This window comes from Pocillopora damicornis, chromosome 2 (assembly GCF_964200805.1).
Source record: "Pocillopora damicornis chromosome 2, jaPocDami1.2, whole genome shotgun sequence".
Lineage (NCBI taxonomy): Eukaryota > Metazoa > Cnidaria > Anthozoa > Scleractinia > Pocilloporidae > Pocillopora > Pocillopora damicornis.
This window is the reverse complement of record NC_142671.1, coordinates 27,468,548-27,488,174: the sequence shown is the minus strand read 5'-3', so window position 1 is coordinate 27,488,174 and position 19,627 is coordinate 27,468,548. Positions and strand designations below refer to the sequence as shown.

The window sequence follows — 19,627 nt, the reverse complement described above, 5'->3', positions numbered from 1 at the left end:
TAGGGATCTTTCTAACAACCAATTAGAGGAAATATCAGAAGGAGCTTTTACAATGGTTGGAGATGCTTACTTCACACTGTAAGTAGGGCTGTTCGTTTGTATGTCAAGAAAAGAACATAATATATAAACTCACATACAGTGATCATGAATAGAATGAATTGAATTTTAGATTAGATTCTCCATAAATCATTTCAAACATGTACAGGACTTAAACCAATTAATTGTTGATTTCGATCATTTATACAAATGGAGAACTTCAAAGCAATGTACCACAACTGGCTTGTCATCATATCCGAGTAATTTAGCATTATCAGCTGAGTTGATGACGTAAATTGGCCACCGCAAAGAGTTTAAAAGCTGACGTTTCGAGCGTTAGCCCTTCGTCAATCGCTCTGACGAAGGGCCAACGCTCATTCATTTGTCAACTTATAGCCTCTTAAATAGCTCGAATATTCGGTTTATTGCTACTTTTGTAATTACCACGATCTTTCACTGATGTGATAACGAGGAAACCAATCAAAGTGGCGAAAATGAAAGATTCAGAGCTGTTAAGAATTTAGATCGACGAATACCGATCACTACTTACCAGAGTGCAAAGAGCAAACAAAAAAACGCTTAAAAAAAGGAGACAAGAAAGATGTTTCTAGAAATAACTCAGCGGAGGAATCTAACGCAATTCAAACGTACTTAGAGAAGGGTATGGATGATGCAAAAGATTGCCTGAAGGTCGCAGTTTACTTAAGCGTATATTCTCAATGATGTAAGACATATCAGATAATAAAGATTTAAAAGGTTTTCTGCGTTTTATAGAACAAGTAAAACGCAAAAATTCGTTTAAAGCTCGCGAAACAACGACTGATCCTTGATTGAATCTTCAAGGTGATTCCTTTATATTACATTCTACATCTTTATCGCGCATGATTTTCACGCGTGAGAAGCGCGAGAAATTTAACAAAATGGAGACAATTATTTGTCGGAGAGCTCGCTTATGATGTAAATGGTGATTTTCTGATAAACGAGTACGGTGCCCCACCTTTTTTAATTCCAATATTTAAATCAGAGGTATGTCTCAACCGAACTGGAAAAAATTTGGCAAAAAGCCTACGGTCATTTTAGAAGCAATTTCGATAAAATTAAATTGAATGGAGGAGCCATGGAGGAATGAAAGCTAAGAAGCGAAAAGTCAACCGTCAAAGCGATAAATTTTTACCACCAACCGTCCCAAGAGCAACTCAATTTTAAGCGTCCAATGTTTTAAACGTCTGTAAGAAATCTGTCTATTTCAGAAGCTCGCCACAATCAATTCTAAGTCTCAGGGAATTTTCGGACTGGTAGGCCTTAGATGGTGTAAGCTCCTTAAATTTGCAATTATGTTTACGTTGTGTGGTTGGCAAAATATAAGGATTTGTATGGAAATGAACGGTTGCACCCTCAAATTAAAAATCTGAACTAGCTTTTACTGAAAACAAACCCACCCCGCTTTAGGTGACTGTTCATTTAGCTAATTTTTTAGCTCTTCTGCTTTACCCTCTTTATGACATAGAGAAACAAAGGGCTAAAGAAAAATCTCAGTTCTAAGCGATTCAAGACAAGGCCAATATCTATCAGGGAAACCAAAAACTCAGTGGAAGTTTTCGCCAACAAATTATAGCAAATTTCCACAGGGGCGATGACTTTGTCGCCGAATATAGGCTCCCTTCATCTAAGCTCAAGTTAGCAGGTAGTACATATTACCCGAGCACTACCGCAATTTTCTTTGAAGACGGTTTGGAGATTTTCCTCTTTGTCCTATTTCTATTATCAAATTAACCAAGGGACAGTTTTTGTACCAACATCTCATGCTGTTTGCCGTTTTTAAGTCACTTTGTCGCGCTTAGGAAATTGAAATTAAACAGTCGAGTTTGGATTTCGTTTTACAACGATCAGCCTCATGCCGCTGGAATCATCCATTTCATTCGAAAACTGCCATGATGAACTCGTTAGTTATTTCCGTAAGCCTAATGGCGGAAAAGCAAAATTTTTTCCTCCCAGATTATATTTCGCGTTATGGTGATATACTGAACTCGCTAGGACCATTAAGAATCAGTTTTGCACGCTGGGCATATTTATCTACAGACGAACATAATAACCCACGTACCAGAGAATGAACACAGATCAATAGACCAATGTCTGAAAAGTTTCAGTTTATCTAAAAATTCATTATCTTATCTTTGGTAAGCTTTAGATGATTATGCCTTATTTTCCTTGGAGAAAACAAAAGGTATATCGATTGGTTTGTAATCGCAATATTGAAAGTGGCTGTGATAAAATTTCTAACGGAGGAGGAGGTGGCTTGTGAAATTGAAGATGACAGTCTCAATACATGATGATACAGTCTCAAATTACTTATTTGCACAGCTGTGTAGAACAGTGGTGGGTGAAGGGGAGGGGGGAGGGGAGGGGTGATAAGCGAAACTGGCTGGTCCACATACAGCAAGATGTAATATTTCTATCACAGAATTTTATCTTGACCAGTTGCATCGCGAATCTCACTTGATTTTTAGCAAAAAAAAGCTTTTGCCAAACCTTATCAATCAATTTTATTCAACGGATTTCCTCGCACAATCATCACCCAGGCGCCTATTTACAAAGGAGGGACGCTTATTGGAAGACGGGCGCTTATTGGAAGACGGGCGCTTAATCTAGGGGGACGCTTATTAAGAAACTATTAATTTGTACTAATTCCGCTGTAGTTCAAACGTTATAGTTATAGATAAAGTAGCAAAGAAACAGATTTTCTTGCTATCTAAGAAAGTGAGGGATAGACAGTTGGGGCGAGGGGGGGAGGGGACAGGAAGTTATTCGGGGGGGGGGGGAGGGCGGGGCGGTTAAAACGCGATAACACAAGACTTCTTCCCGGTAGGAGTCTTATCTAACAGCACAAATCTAACTATCTGATGTAATGATGTCTTATTGACAGGGACTTGTCCAATAATCAGTTAAAGAATTTACCTCCGGGAGTTTTCAACAGGACTAATTACCTCCGCGGACTGTAAGCACCAATTACCATAAATATTTATTGTAACGTCCATGCGATTAAGGGGAGGGACTGAAACAGTCTCACGCAGATTCCATTACTTGCAAATGAAATATATACAACCGGTAGAGAAAAAAAGTTCATGGCGAGCAAGAAAACACTTTTTAAAGACACAAAATCTTTTATTTCAAACACCAAACGAAATGCTTCGGCCTAAAAGAGCCTGAATGATTTAGGGCTGTAATTACGGAAAGATTCTTCATAAACTGAAAAAAGTTTTAGCGCGTAGATAGCATCATGATAAAGAACAGAGTAAAGAGGGAGGCTTCACCGAAAAAGTTCTATTTGCGTAAAGATAGAGGTTAAATTGAACAGGTGTCCAGGTAATTTGTGAGAGTCAGTTCGTTTGTCTGCTGCAATGGCATGGACGTGCAAATCTTGTCTTTCTTCCACCGAAAAACAGAAGTCAAATGAGACACTTTAATCAGACACAAGGGGGTTTAATTTTGCGTTTATTCACGCTATGGAACTCTCTTGGTTTCTGTTGTGCAACTTACAAACGAAATGTCCAACATTCAAAGGACTTGCAAAGACTTTTTTAGTAGATCTTAGAACTCAAAACATCACTTGGTGTTTTAAAACGAACCAGCTATTTTGGCGATTTTAGATCTAGAGAGTAAATTTGATTGATTTGAGCATAAATAAGGCCCTTTTGTTGCAGTGATTATATCAACCCTGATTAAGGCACCAAGGAGTAAATGAGTGAACAAAAGAAAAACAAATTACGATGAATGATTTTTGTTAATAAGTTCAAGAATTTTTTAAATTGATTTGACTGCCACACCTTGACAGCTTGACACATCTTGAAAGAAATACAAAAATTCCATTAAGAAGCCGGCCTTACAAATGAAAGCTTGTTACCAGTTATGAATGATAAAAGAATCATGGCTACAAAGACTGCTGCTGGCCAATGTCATCGATTAACTCTTTATTAATCATTCATTTTCCACAGCAATTAATATAACAAAATACTAAGAAAATAACAGTTTCATGATAACAGTGATTTGAGATTGATGCTAAATAGGAAGTGACCATAGATACCCTGGGTATACAGTATTTTATATTTTTTAGTTTAAATCAAACATTGAGCTTAGTAGCTATCCGTTTTATAATTAATAACATCAGTATCATCATATTATTCATTAAGAAAAAAACCCTATTGGATGATCAAGAGAAACACATAAAGGTTTGATTGCAATCTCCTGTTCAACACAAATACATACAGCATACGAAATGATAATGGCAAATTAAAACATAGCACTTTAACTTCTCAAACAAATGGACTCAAAACATTTCTGATTTTTAACAAAGAGAATGAAACAATTTATTTCATTCAAATGACACAAAAAAAAGACAACAACTCTTAGATTGGTGCAAAATTTGAATAAGTTCCTATTTCAATTTGCCTGAGGAGAAAATGTCTCTTACAACATTACTTTTTATTTAGAATGATATCAAGATACAAAATACAAGCCTCCACCATCATTTCCAATGACTTAAGACAGCCATTCTGTTTTGTATTTCAACAATTAATTGCATTTGCCACCTTCTTATTTCAAATTGAATTACAAAGAAGCTAAGCCTTTAAGCTAATATGTATGAAAGTTGAATATCACTTATGAGCAATATTTTTACTCCAGTCTTGGATTGCTTATCAATAAATCACAAACTGTAAACTGTACTCCATTTTGTAAAATTTCTTCATGACAGGAATAAAGAACATTCAATGATAGAAAAAAAAGTTAATGGAATACAGTCGTTTTCACAAAACAAAAAGCTTTCGGCCTTTTAGTAATATTATTATGTAATATCAAAAATGTTCTCTGAATCATGCATGATTGGATTTATTTTAGAGTTACAGGTAAAACAGTGGTTGGCATTTTGAGTTGACTTTCTCCTATAACTGTAAAGAAAATTCAGGCAAAAAACTGCCAAATGTAAGATTAAGTAGTGTTGTTTGGTTTACTGTCTGGATGAAAGGGAATTGATACAGAAGCTGTTCAAATTTTTCAATTTCCAACCGGAGAGCCCCCGTTTGTAAATGCGATGAAATACCACAAAACTTTCTTTGATTGAACACAGATTTAATACGGAATTCGCGAGTTCACTTATCTACCGTGGCTCTTGGGTCGAAGATTCTCGTCACGTGATTTAAATTGATCTACTGGGGTCGGGCAAGGCTAAATAGCGCCAGCTTCCCTTAGTGGGTGTGACAAACCCTAAAATTAACCGTCAAACGATTTAAAGGTCTTTCGTATCTCTGTTTCAAGCGCTTGTCAAGAACCGATTTTTATGATCACCACATAGTCCCCAACTACACTTGCTCTCCCTCTTCTCGCTCGGTTTGCCAGCCCAGTATGCCTCTCCAATCAGTTTCTTTAATGGAACTTTTACAAACAGACGGGAGCCCATTACTCGATCGGGGTGAGCAACTTCCAAACTGCATCTGTGAAACGGTTTTTCACAAGTAGACTTATATTTAAATGAGACTTTCTTGCGGATTGGTATCGGATAGACAATGAGACCAAAGGTTAACGGCTGCAAAGGAAAAACAACTTTCAGGAGGTTGATCTTCACGTAAATTTAAAATCTAAAAAGTTAAGCTTATGCCGCAGGCCTGGACGTGGAGAAGTTTATGATTGTGAGATGTCTCTTTTCTGCATTCCCTCTGGAGAGAAAGTGTACGCTATAGACGCTCTCAGTACGAAGTGTGGGAAAAAGGTTAGAGTCTGGTCGTTTTTCTGGATTGCTGAATACTAATGGTTAAATTTGACTGAAAATTAACGCTCGATTTTCTGTGAAAAAAAGTCGGCACTAAGGGACCGGTCATTATTTATCGCCTGGGGGGGGGGGGGGTCGGAGTATTTTTGTTGTCGCATCGGAGCATTTACCTGATCCCCCCGTAGAGTATCTAGTTTTTTAGAGATCCCCCCTTATCGGTAGTGGAAAGTTTCATGATTCCCCCCCCCCCTTTTCTCCCAGCCACCGCCAAATAACTTTTTGACTATGCAAGTGATATTTTAATAGTGGTACTTACGTCTCATGGACCTTGAACCACAACGGTAAATATTTGCTCGTCAGATACGAACTGAATTGTCGAGGAAGTGCCAATCTCAGGCTGTTCATCCAAATCCACGAAAACATAGTCATCGTCGCTCTCTGCCTCTCCACTTTCGGATTCTTCATCCTCGGATTCCACGTCATCTTCATCACTCGACAGTTCTTCTGTTATCACAGTCTCTTTATTCTGTCGATAATAGTGACATCGAATGGCCTTCACTTTGTCAAGTTTCCGACCCACAGTCGTCAAACCATGCTTGTTGAGATACAGGTCTAGTTCTCTTACCCGCAACTTTTCAACTTTGCCACCCTCGATGAGGTTATCCCATTGAAAGTCCTTGTACGTTCGTTCGGCCTCTTGCCTTCTTCGCTCCTGAGCTGCTCTTGTTCTGATGTCCTTTCGGATCTCAATATCCTTCAAATGATTAACATATGCAATGACGTGCTTCTCTTCCACATTATATTTTGAGCAGAAGCTCTTCATGGTATCCTGATCGTTTCTGATACTGTCAGAATGTTCCTCGTACAGATCTTTAATACATTTTCTTGGAAGGTAATCATCTGGTGTCCTGCCCGTCGATTCCGTCTGATAGATATCCATGAAATGTCCAGGATTGTTTGAATCTGGTACAGGTTGCGGAATTCTTTCCGTTTCTGGACCGACCCATCTATTGTTAGAACACCAGGAACAGAGATTGGAACTTTCTTCTTTTGACTCTTTACAGGCATCACGACAGAATTCCATAAAAAGTTCTCCACGAATATAGTGGTCTTCCATAAACGATTCGATCTTTCGGAAGTATGCTGCACCGGGCGCTTGCTCTTTGTTTCGTTCTGATGCACCCCGATAGTTGTCGAGGTAAACAGAATTGAAAAAGAATAATTCATCAGGGGACTCGCTTACTTAAGGGCAGTGGTGATGTCGCGAAGTGTGAGTCCTCCTTGACCACTGTCAATGAGGCCTTTAATTCAGCATCCGATTTGCTCTCATTTATCGACAACAGACGAAAGAACCTTTATACAGAAGAGCATACCTTAAGGTCGTTTGCAAGTGATGAGCTCAAATATTTCCAGGAAGCTCAAGAGCGAGTGAAGGCCATACACCAAGAGCTGCAGAAAGCCTCCAATGCGCTCACGACCACCCTCATGAGCTTGAAGAGAAAGTTCCCATCTCCCATGGGGAACAACGGCCAATCCCGAAGAAAAAAAGAAAACAAGAGAAAAGTGAAAAAAATCAAGGAGAAAAGGTTGCATCAGCGAGCAGCAATTCTCCTAGAAAAACTTACCTCAAAAGAGGTAGCTAAAGAGGTTTTCGATTCACTCGAAAAGAATACTTACAAATGCGTCTCAAGTATCAATGCAGGATTCACTGCGAGATTTGTCAAGCGTCTCCACCTGGATCCTCTGCTATGGCTTTTGGAAAGAGGCGTGTTTGAAACAGAGCTGGCACGCAATTTGAAAGTGGTAGTGGCCAGAATGAACGAAGAAAATAGCAGTAATGGTGCTGAAAAAGGGTCAAGTTCGGGCGAAGATTCAGATGAATCTGACGAGGAGACTGTGCAAGAGCCAGTGGAGAGGGCTGCCGAAGATTCTGACACGGAAGCGGAACAAGATACAGCCTCACCAAAATAAACACTTTTTTATTTGTTGTTTTCATTCGGCCGCGTATTAAAATAATGAAGGTTTATGATTTTAGATTACGATTCTCTATAAAACAAACTGAAACGTTATGAAACAATTTTGAGCAATTGTAAGTATTCCATTCTCAAAATCTTGATTACCTTTCTAATTTAGATCGTGCCTGAATAAAAACGTGTATGTTAGACTACGATAGTGATTCATTTTTACAAAATGGAGGGTCTGTAAAAGGGTTTGGGTTTTGTGTCTGGGCTAGAATAGAGTTTATATAATACAAAATACAACTGAACGTGGTCTTGAATATATGGTTGGGGGTTTAGAGTCCCAGCGGCAAATCCTACCAAAGTATTTACAAATGCAATCACCCGGGGTCCCGGCGCGACCTAAAATTCCTTTTTTTTTGGTCTGATCCCCCCCATTATGCTTGTCAATTACGGCTGATCCCCCCTAAAGGTCTTCAAAAAACCATGTGATCCCCCCCTAAATACTCCGACCCCCCCCCAGGCGATAAATAATGACCGGTCCCTAATTCCAGGTTTTATCAAGGCGAGAGAAATCGACAAACAAGGTATCGTATTTCTCGTTTGTCGTGTATAAAGCATATAAAAAAGATAACTTTTACGGAGTTAGGCAGTTTTTAGAGTCAAGTTTTATTGAACGTAGAACTGCCGGAATCGATCACTGATTGCTGCCATACACTGGATATGACTTCACTAGATAAGAGAATCACACCGTCCGTTTGTTATGTGTCCGCCATCTTGGGATCTAAGACCGTTACGCAATACTATTGGAAATGTTCTTTTCAAATCTGTCTGCGTGGTGCATCCAACAACTTCAGAACTCGATCATTTTGTATACAACAGTGGAAAAGGCCTCTTAGCTTAAATAACCTCAATTGACCACACGATCTTATAATTATAGAGAAAATAACTCAAAGCAGGGCAACAAATTACTTTGGCATACCTAACGGTGAGAGACATGGACAATCAACTAAGGTGATTTACAATACAGTGGAAAAGTAATTTGCGTCCGCCGATATATAGCTGACTTATCTCCCCAAAATATCTCTGCAATGATATGACAAAGAGCGCTCGGCACGTTATTGCGACTTAAGCGAAATATCACTCAAACCTGAAAAAGACCCCAATAGAAACACATGGACTGCGACACTGAGCTTCGACTATTTCTTGATTTTATTGACAATATTTAGATTGTAGCGAATTCCAAATGCTTTTTAGAGTAAATGGAAACTTAAATCGACGATCTTATGAATTTCATAACTCCCTCCGCTAAATGATGGCAATCCGATTGTTAAAAAAAAAAAAAAAGGAAATTCTGTTTTACTTAAATAATTTCTAGTCATTTGGGTCTAGTTTCCTTTCCCATCTTGATCGCTATCTCAGAAATAATTAAGTTCGTGTGCAGTACGAATACAAACTGACAGTGACATCCATTGAAATGTTAGACCGGGTTTTAAAGATTAGAGTATGCGCCAGTTAGTTCCATTTATGCAAGTCTTTCTCACAATTTTATCGATTGCCATTTATTTAGCAACACATTCGGACAGAAGCAATTTGAAGTTGTAGAATAGAGAATCCAAAACGGCAACTCCATTGTCCTTCATAATACAGTGATGCTTGGTTTTTAAATTGTGGTTGGTTGACAGCCGTCCTCAGCGAAATATTATTTGGAGTTTCTTGTTTGCTCAAATCAGCAATCCTGAAAAAAGAATCTTTCTGATTCTTGGAATTTGCCCGTCATGACTGTTTCGGCTTTGGAGACTAGCCAAGGGCTAAGAAAATTCAATGAATTGATTGCATAACGCTTCATTTTTATATCCCAGAGACATGTGTCACCTTATTATTGAGGGGATGATATACACTCACTGCAGGCGATTCTCTCATATGTTAGGCGCAGAAAACATTTTAAATAGCGTAAGAATGATGTGTTTCCCAATCATCTTCAATGCCATTGGGAAATTGGGAAATGCCGGGCATTAAACATTTTAAGAGTATTGCGTTTTGGGCGAAAATTGTAATACTGATAATGACTTTTAAGTGAGTATATTTGGAAACATTTGGAGACTGGTTTTTCAGTCTTCAGATCCAAGGAGTCCTCGAGATCTAGAACTGTTTGTGACAAGCAGTAAAAATAGTGTGATCTGAAAGACCTTAGTTGAACTGTCACTGTCACTGATAGGCTCAGATAAATTATGCCGTCATAATCATGAGTACAATATTTCAGTCAGAGAAGATGGAGCATAATTCCAGCATAAATACGAAAAATTCTTGAGCGTGAACACGTGAACTGCATTTCTAGTACTTTTGCAATAATGTTTTCAGGGTCGTTTTCATCACTTTACTGTAACTTTTCAGGCTAGGCTACATTATTGAAGGCCTGGCTACTACCTCACGCACTCAATAAGAGAGAAATACGTGTAGCCAAGGAATCTGGTCCATAACATGATCTCTTTTGTGTGAAGTTGCAGTAAGCCACCTTTTACATATTGTAATTTAATTTTACCCGTCGATGGCAGGGAGAGGGGGAGGCCTGGGGAGTAGGAGAGTTTAAAGGACAGGAGAAGGGGTTTTCAGGGGTCACGTTTAAGAGTATAATTTTCAAATTTTCGATTACAATATATCTGGCCCTAATCACCGATTAGTTTTCTGCCATTTGACCACTGACATAAACCCTATTACGACTTTCTATTGCGAGATTGCTGAGTATGCCAAGTGTTTCGTTGTGTATTATCAAGGAGCCTTGGTGCACGACTCCTATTTCTGTGGAACGAATCTGATTGCTAAGTTGCAGTTGTTTTGGAGACTCTTCTACTTGCTATTTTACCTCTGGCATAAGCCGATGATAGACATTGCTGCAATTTCTTAGCTGGCAATAAACCTTCCAGAAAAATAACGAACATTTAACTCATATGACCTGTTCAGGTGTCCATGGCATGATGTGGTATTTGTGATGATCTAAACACTAAGTTCCAGGCCAACAAGTGTAGTTCAAAGTACCTTCGCCCTACCACTGTTTCTTTAAGAGTCGCGAATACATTCTCTTTGTCATAGTTCTCTCATCCTGTTCACAAGAGGACAGCTTATTTTTATTATTTCCCGTTTCTAGGACACTTTTCGCACTAAGGAAACTGAAATTAAAGAGACAAGTTTGATTTTAGTTTTACAACGACTAGCCTCAGAGCTCTGGAATCATCTGTTTTTAACTCGTTGTCTTTAACCACTGTAATGTGCTGCTGACACGCCGACGTTCCACATTTTGCGAGAGCATTGACTGTGCGTTAATTACTGAACTATCTCGTTTTTGGCAAGGCTTTTTGCGATGACATAAGGCAGTTTAAAATTGAAAGAACTTCCTTTTATATTTGGTAGTCCATGATATGTAAGTTTGCATCCCACTGTACCTAAATGATGAAAATTTTACAATTTTTTTGTTGAACTATTGGCGAGTCGCTGTCGCCTTCCTACCAACCAAAAGTTGGTTTCTTTGTTCTTCGGTTTACGATGAGAAATTTTCTAAAGCAAAACGGCAGAAAAATAGAACTTTTTCCTCGCGGTAACAAAATTAAAAAATGTTGCGCTATAATGGTAGACTTGTTGGAGTAATATATGGCGATATAATAAACTCGCTAGCGGGACCAATTAGACTCAGTTTTTCACGATGGATGTAATTATTTATAGATAAACATACGAGCGAGTGCAGAGAGATCAGTAGAACAATGTCTGAAAAGTTTCAGTTTATCTAAAAATTAATTACTAACACTTTTGTAAGCTTTAGATAACGTTAATTGCCTTATTTTCATTGTCCGACATGAAAACTATATGTACATATGATTGTAATCACATTATCAAAGGTGGCGGCAATGAAATTTCTCACGGAAGAGGGGTTGGCTTGTGAAATTGAAGATGACCCCTGACATTTGACAAAATGGCCCCACAAAGGGTCAAAACAGCTTTAGGGCTATAGAGCTGAATCGGCCTTTTGGGGCTGAAGCAGATTTTTTGAACTTACAGTGTATAATTCCTATAATTGATTCGAACCGCATTTTCCTCAGCGAGTGGCCATTTTGTTTTGACATTATAAAATTCTGACATGATAGCGAGGTCTTACGTGGAAAGGCTCGCCTTCCGGTCAAGGCAGTTATGTTGAGCCAAATTCAAACGCAGAAACGTCAAAAGAATCGAAAGAAAAATATTCCAAACTTAACTTGCCTCTAAAAAAGCAGAAGCATTAAAGCAGTATTATGAAGTCGGAATTGTCCGAGAACTTGAAATCAATCTCGGAACGGGTCACAAGCTCAGAGAAAGTCTCACTGTGTTCGGTGACGTTTCTGAAGACGTACCAGAGGATACTGAAAAGTAAACATCTTAGGAAGCAAAAGATATGCTGTTCGTTAACATTTTTCCAGCGCGTTGAAAATATTTGGAGGATAACAAACACGAGAATTAATTTATAGTGAGTGTAGTAGGACACATAAAGAGTGGCTTTCCAGTCCGCAAATCCAAAGATTACTCGAGATCCAGGACTGTTCATGACAACCAGTAGAAACAGTGATATCTGAAACACCTTGAAATCGTTTTACAGTTAGTGATGTGCTGTTTTGAAACCCTTCAATGAAAACAGCAAATCACTAACTGTAAAACGATTTCAAGGTGTTTCAGATATCACTGTTTCTACTGCTTGTCATTGTTCCTGCCGTTTGACTGTCGATGTAAACTCCTTTGCGACTTCTTACTGCAAGGTTAAGGAATACGCCGAGTGTTTCGTTTCATGTGATCAAGGAGCTTTGGTGAATGGTTGTGACTTTTATTTCTTTGGAATAAATCTGATCGACAGGTTAAAATTGTTTTGGAAATGCCATGATAAGTTCGTTGGTTATTTCTGTGAGCCCAATGACGGAAAAACAGAACATTTTCTTCCCAGATGACAAAATTCTTTGCGACGCAGACTGCGAGGATATGTTGCGCTCCGGTGATATACTGAACTCGGTAGGACCAATAAGAATCAGTTTTGCACGTTGGGTATATTTAAGATTAACATAATAAGCCACGTACCAGTAAATAAACACAGATCAACAGATCAAAGTCTGAAAAGTCTCAGTTTGTCTAAGAATTCATTATTTATTCTTTGGTAAGCATTAGATGATTTTGCCTTATTTTATTTGTAGAAAACAAAAGCTACATCGATGGGTTTGTACTCGCAATATCGAAAGTGGCGGAAATAAAATTTCTAACGGAGAAGGTGGCAACTAAAATTGAAGATGACAGTATTGGGGGGGAGGGGGGGGGGAGAAGGGGAAGGGAGATAAGCAAAAGCCGGCTGGTCCACATCCTGCACAATAACATAAGAATCTGTGTAGTTCCACAAATTCAGAGACGTCTTAGACCATTTGCAAATGTAATATTTCAATCACAGAATTTTATCTTGACCAGTTGCAGCACGAGTCCCACTTGATTTTTAATTAAAAAAAAACCTTTCTTCAAACCTTAACAACCAATTTTATTCACTACATTTCCTCGATCAATCGCCCGGGCGCCTTATCAAAGTTTCAGCTGAAAGGAGCGGTGCTAATTGAAAGGAGGGCACTCTATCAAGGCATTTATATTACTCGGAAGCTACTAGTTTGTACTGATTACGCTTTAGTTCAAGCTTTATAGTTATTGATAAAGTGGCACAGAAACAGATGTTCTTCCTATCTAATAAAGTGAGGGATGGGGAGTTGGGGCCGGTAAGGGGAGGGGGGTGGGAAGGGGACTGGAGACAGGACTTTATTCGAGGAGGGCGCTTAAAACGCAACATATAATAAAACAAGACTTCCCGGTAAGAGTATTCTCTACCAGCACAAATCTATCTATCTGATGTAATGTTGTCTTGTTGACAGGGACTTGTCTAATAATCAGTTAAAGAATTTACCTCCGGGAGTCTTCACCAGGAATGAATACCTCAACAACCTGTAAGTACTAATTGACGTAAATCTTTATTAACTGCTGTAACATTCATGCGATTAAGGGGAGGTACTGAAACAGTCTCACGCAGAATTCCTTTAATTAGTTGCAAATGAAATATATACAACCGGTGGAAAAAACAAAGTTCACGGCGAGCACGAAAAAAAAAAACACAAACCGCCTAAGCCAAACGAGAACTGGAAGCTGGCCTCAAAATCAAACTCAACCGTGTATCGAGGGTGGGAAGGGAAGGCAGAGACTAGGCAACCAGGTAGGTACAAGTTAAACAAGACTTTTGGCCACCTTATCTTAGGATTGCAGTTTTTTTAGCCCCCAGGAGCATCCATTATCAGAGCTCAGTTACGAAATAAAAGTCTTGTCACAGTTTCTCACCCATGCTTATGCTTTAAAGTAAATTGACGACGTTGATGCAAAACACAGTGTGTGAAAAGATATGCATCGAAAACCTTGCGACGTATTCTCACTTCTTCAGTACGCGACCATATTACGAGTACTGCAGTTTGAATTTGTGTAATAGCTGCCTTCTATGCTACGAGCAGCTAATAGCTGCCTTCTATGCTACGAGCAGTTCATTTGGTTTCGGGCGCATTAATCATTAAATGATTCGGTAATTTGTTTAGTTTAATTCGTTGGAAAACTCCGGCGTAACCAGAATTTCTCTTTCACTAGACAAAGCTTTTTTTTTTTATTTCAAAAACATAACGAAATGCTTCTTAAAAGAGCCCAAATGATTCAGGGCTGTAATTGCGGCAAGATCCTTCATGAACCAAAAATTGTTTTAGCTCGTAGATAGCAGAGAGAACAGAGGAAAGAGAGACGCTTCACCGATAAAGTTTCATTAGCGTAAAGATAAAGGTTAAATTTAACAGGCTTCCAAGCAATCTTTGAAATGTGACTATCAGTAATCATGAGGAAAGTAATAATCACTTCCATCGGCGGCTAATCCACGTAGATTTACACCTGTTCAGTTTTAAGTACTAGTGACTCAGAAAGTAAGTGTAAGCAAATTTAAAATGTATATTTTGAAGTTGTGAGAGTCTGTTCGTTTGTTTGCCGCAATGGCGTGTGCAAATCTCGTCTTTCTTTCCCCAAAAAACTGAAGTCACATGAGGCACTTTATTCAGATACAAGTGGATTTAATGCTACATTTACTCATGCCATGGAATTCACTCGGTTTCTGTTGTGCAACTTACAGTGGAAATATCCAATATTCAACTGTTTAACGGACTTGGAAAGACTTAACGAAAGTATTGTATTAGATCTTAGAACTCAAAACATCGCTTGGCGTTTTAAAACGAACAAACTATTTTGGTGATTTCAGATCTGAGCATATATAAGGACCTTTTGTCGCAGCGATTAGATCACTGTCACTGTCAATCGATGATGAAGGCACTAGACACCAGTATCGAAAGGTTGGGTCAATGAATTGTAACTTCTCGGTTACGTTCGTCAAATATTTAAACCAGAGTAGCATAAAACCAAGTTTGATTGACTGTAATTGTGAACAAATACCTCACGTTTTCACTTTTTAAGTTGCTTTTTGTGAAGGATTATTAAATTACAAACGGTTTCTAGGCCGCCTGCCTTAATTAATCATTAATCATTTATCGGATAATTGTTGTGACCGAAACATTAGCTTGTAAAAGCTACTAGGCGCATTAGGCGCACTAGGCGACTCAACACGCAACGGATTGAATACCGCCCGCTGTGAGCGAACCGGATGGAAGAATACTGTCCACTCGCAATACCATTCAGATTGTAGGATTTGTAGAATACCGCCCGCTCACGCACTGAGAAAAAAAAACCTGATCTTACGCGTCAGCTTCATGCGCACTCCACTGTTATGGATCCGGATCCGCCCTTAGTCTTGCTACTAGAATCATTACCCTTTCCTGAAAGTTGTACCACTATTTTCAAATTCGCACTGAAATTCTTTTAAAACCACCTACACCGTATTAGCAATTATTCAGGTTAACTTAGCTACGCAATACATCGCTGATTCGACCATCATTCACGTCGTCATCAATAACCTCACTCTGATCCATATACAGAGAAAGATAAATTTTCAATATCTTTATAAAATATGACACTAATTGAATTCAACTAAACTTACCCACCATTCATTTACAATGCCTTAAAAAGCACTTTTTTCCAAAAATAATTTTCACTGGTTTTCTAGAGGTGTAAAACGGCCCACCTGTCACAATGTTGTAATCCCTTGGCACACAATAAAGAGGGGTCAAAAGCTTTTCCTGTAACTTTTTAAATGGTGTCTACCTCAACACCAGTCTTTTCAATCACTTCATTATATATATAAATCACCCATAAAAAGCTGAGGAAACTGTTATGAGCTACACATATGTACAGAGTCAAGAACACCTCCTGTGACAGGGTACATACACGTGCATTTTGAATGGATTAGAGCACACACCTCAGAGATGCTCATCAAAGCAAATTATTGTCGTGATACTGTACTTTCTTTTCTGTTGATGTATCGTCACAACTGAGCCCCCTAGTTAACCCATTCACAGACTACTTATAATGTGCACTGTTAAAATGCCTCCTCACCACACTTTTCATTTACTAATTTTGGTGGTATATCTGTATTTCTGCTGGAAATTCTCACCTGTCACAATTGTATGGAGAAGTCACATATCAATCACTCAGGGAGTAAATGAGTGAACAAAAGAAAAAAAAAGCATGATTAATGGTTTTTGTTGATAAGTTCAAGAATTTTTCCAGTTGATTTGACTGCCACACCCTGGCAGCTTGAGGAAAGCCCAATTTATAAAACACTTCTTAAGAACAGTACAAAAAAATTCCATCAAGAAACCAGCCTTACAAATGAAAGCTTGTTAACAGTACTGTTGTGAATGATAAAAGAAATCATGGCTACCACGACTGCTGCAGGCCAATGTCATTTATTAACTCTTTATTAATCATTCATTTTCCATACAACAAAAAATAATGCAATGATATAACAGTTTCAGCCACACATCAGTTAAACTCTTGTTGTATACACGATGATGTTCATGAGGATGCTTCAGTTCCTAGAAGTAAAGGGTCACAATGATTTTGAAAGGATTGTCAAATAACACCAGATATATAAAGAGACTGGAATTATGTTTCTTAATTCAAATCCTTATTGTGTTTGGAAAGGAAAAGGTATGCATACATGCACCAGTAGCTTTTGAGGTATGGAAGTTGATGATTTGAGACTAGTGCTAAATAGGAAGTGAACAGAGATATATGAGGGTATACTGCATTTTATTATTTTTAGTCAAAATCACTCATTGAACTTACATGTAGTAGCTACCTGTTGGACAATATCAGCATGTACTGTTAATAACATCAGTATCATATCATTCATTAAGAAAAAAACCCTATTGGATGATCAAGAGAAACATATATTGGTTTAACTGTAATTTCCTGTTGAACACAATTTTTACATACAGCATACAAAATGATAATGGCAAATTAAAACACAGAACTATTTTTCAAACTAATAGACTCAAAATGTTACTGATCTTTTAACAAAGAGAAGAAAATGCTTTACGATATTCAACTGAAATAAAAAACAACAACCCACAGATTGGTGCAAAATTTGAATAAGTTTTTATTTTCATTTGCCCAAGAAGAAAATGTCTTTTACACCATTATTTTTTATTAAGACCAATATCAAGATACAAACTACAAGCCTCCACCATCATTTCCATTGACTAAAGACAGCCACTGTGTTTTGTATTTCAACAATTAATTGCATTTGCCACCTTCTTATTTCAAGTGGAATTACAAAGAAGCCATTAAGGTGGTATGAATGAAAGTTGAATATCACTTGTGAGCAACATTAATTTTTTACCCCAGTCTTGGACAGCTTATCATTAAATCACAAGCTGTAAACTGTACTCCATTTTATAAAATGACTTCAGGACAGGAATAAAGAACATTCACTGTCAGAAAAAAAATGAATGGAATGCAGTCATTTTCACAAAACAAAAAGCTTTCTGTCTTTTAGTAATATTATTATGTAATATCAAAATTGTCCTCTGAATCATGTATGATTGGATTTACTTTAGAGTTACTATAGTAATTTCTCCTGTTGCTGGAAGGAAAATTCAGGCAAAAAAACTGCAAAAATAATGTGACAATAAGTGGTGTGGTTTGGCTGGCTTAGAGGCAAGACACATCCAAAGCACTCAGCTATACGCACAATTCAACAAAATTGAACACGAGTCTAATATTCAGTCATGAAATAAGCTAGTTCATTTACCTTGGCTAAAGTTACAAGTAGCTCTCAACAACACAAGTCAATGAAAACTTTCAAATTGAATGGTTTAAAAGATAGGTTGCTGTCATTTTGATGATGTTAACAACAATTAATTTTCTAGTTGGGAAAAAAACCCAACATTTTCTTACCAGGCAATAAGATTGGAAGAATGCATGCACAACATCTTAAATGAAATTCACAAATTTTCCCCTTGGTTGTTACTATGATTAGAAAAAAAGGTGTATTCTCTCTTCTTTACTAAGACAGCGATCTGTATTGCTCACACGGGAGAAAGTATATGAACTGCCAGCTGACCAAAAGACTGATATAGGTACATGTATTTCATGTAGCAGCTTTATCACTCAACTTCCTACACTGATCCAGACTGCTCACCTCTTTTGACACAATGTGTACAGTATATTGTTTACCCTTGAATAGTAACATTTTGTCCCAAGCCAGCTTTCTTGCTTTAGTCAACAAATGAATGGAATTGAACTATGGTAAATTCAACATTCGCTTCGCAGCTGTAAAAGTTTGGAATCACCTTGACGAAAGCATTAAACACCTCCCCCTTAAAACATTTGAAAACAAAGTCAAATTAAACATCTTACAGTCTTACTCGGTTAAGAATATATGAAAGTCATATATTTGAACTGCGGATAAAGACATGAATGAAAGTGATCCTCGCAGTGATATGCACTACTTAGGCAGTAGTGAAAATAAGGCCTGAAAAAAATTCAGGCCTGTACGGGATTTGAACCCATGACCTCTGCGATACCGGTGCAGCGCTCTACCAACTGAGCTAACAAGCCAACTGGGAGCTGGTCATGATGGTGGTTCTAAATAAACCCGTGAAGTGATTAATATACGGTTAAGAATATATGAAAGTCATATATTTGAACTGCGGATAAAGACATGAATGAAAGTGATCCTCGCAGTGATATGCACTACTTAGGCAGTAGTGAAAATAAGGCCTGAAAAAAATTCAGGCCTGTACGGGATTTGAACCCATGACCTACAACGTCTCCTCAGGAACTGCAGAAATTGTGTTTCTGATGAATTGACACCAAGGCGATATCTTTAAGCTTTTCCCAGGATATCCACTATACTTCTGTTCAAAGATGTGACATGAACTACTCAAGTTATCAAATTATCTAGCTGTCACGCTATTATTCAATTGACCAATGTCACGCAAGTTTCGTTAACCGGCACACCAGGACATATTTTGGGTAACCGGTACACCAGGATATAGCCAAGCTAAATGCCCCCGCGATATGTTTTAATCGCCCTTCTTTGCTGTTTACTTGCCATACAAAACCTGATCGCCGCCGTTTTCACCCGTATTGGACATTTCCTCGACCTGTAGAATCCTGGTTTGAAATCTGCATGCACCAGCGTAACTTCCCTGCAGCCCTTTTCCGTAGACATTTGAAAATGGAGAGAGAGTCATTCGACAACTTACTTACGCTCTTAAGAGGCTACGTTAAGTGAGAGAAGACTCTTACATAAAACCATTTAGTCTGGTATCAATTACGAAATAGGATGACCAGTTGAAGGGTATCCGTCAAGAAACAATAGATTTTCTCGCCCGACAAAAAATTG

The 19,627-nt window shown here is 38.2% G+C and overlaps 1 long non-coding RNA gene across 1 annotated transcript; it reads right to left on the bottom strand.

Annotated features, from left to right (window-relative positions):
• Nucleotides 1–16,675: 16,675 nt before the first annotated feature.
• LOC149050587 (uncharacterized) lies at nucleotides 16,676–18,638 on the bottom strand. Its single transcript, XR_016183673.1, has 2 exons — nucleotides 17,062–18,638; nucleotides 16,676–16,808 (listed from the first exon to the last, which is right to left on the bottom strand). It is a non-coding gene; the product is annotated as an uncharacterized LOC149050587 (long non-coding RNA).
• Between the last annotated feature and the right edge of the window lie 989 nt (nucleotides 18,639–19,627).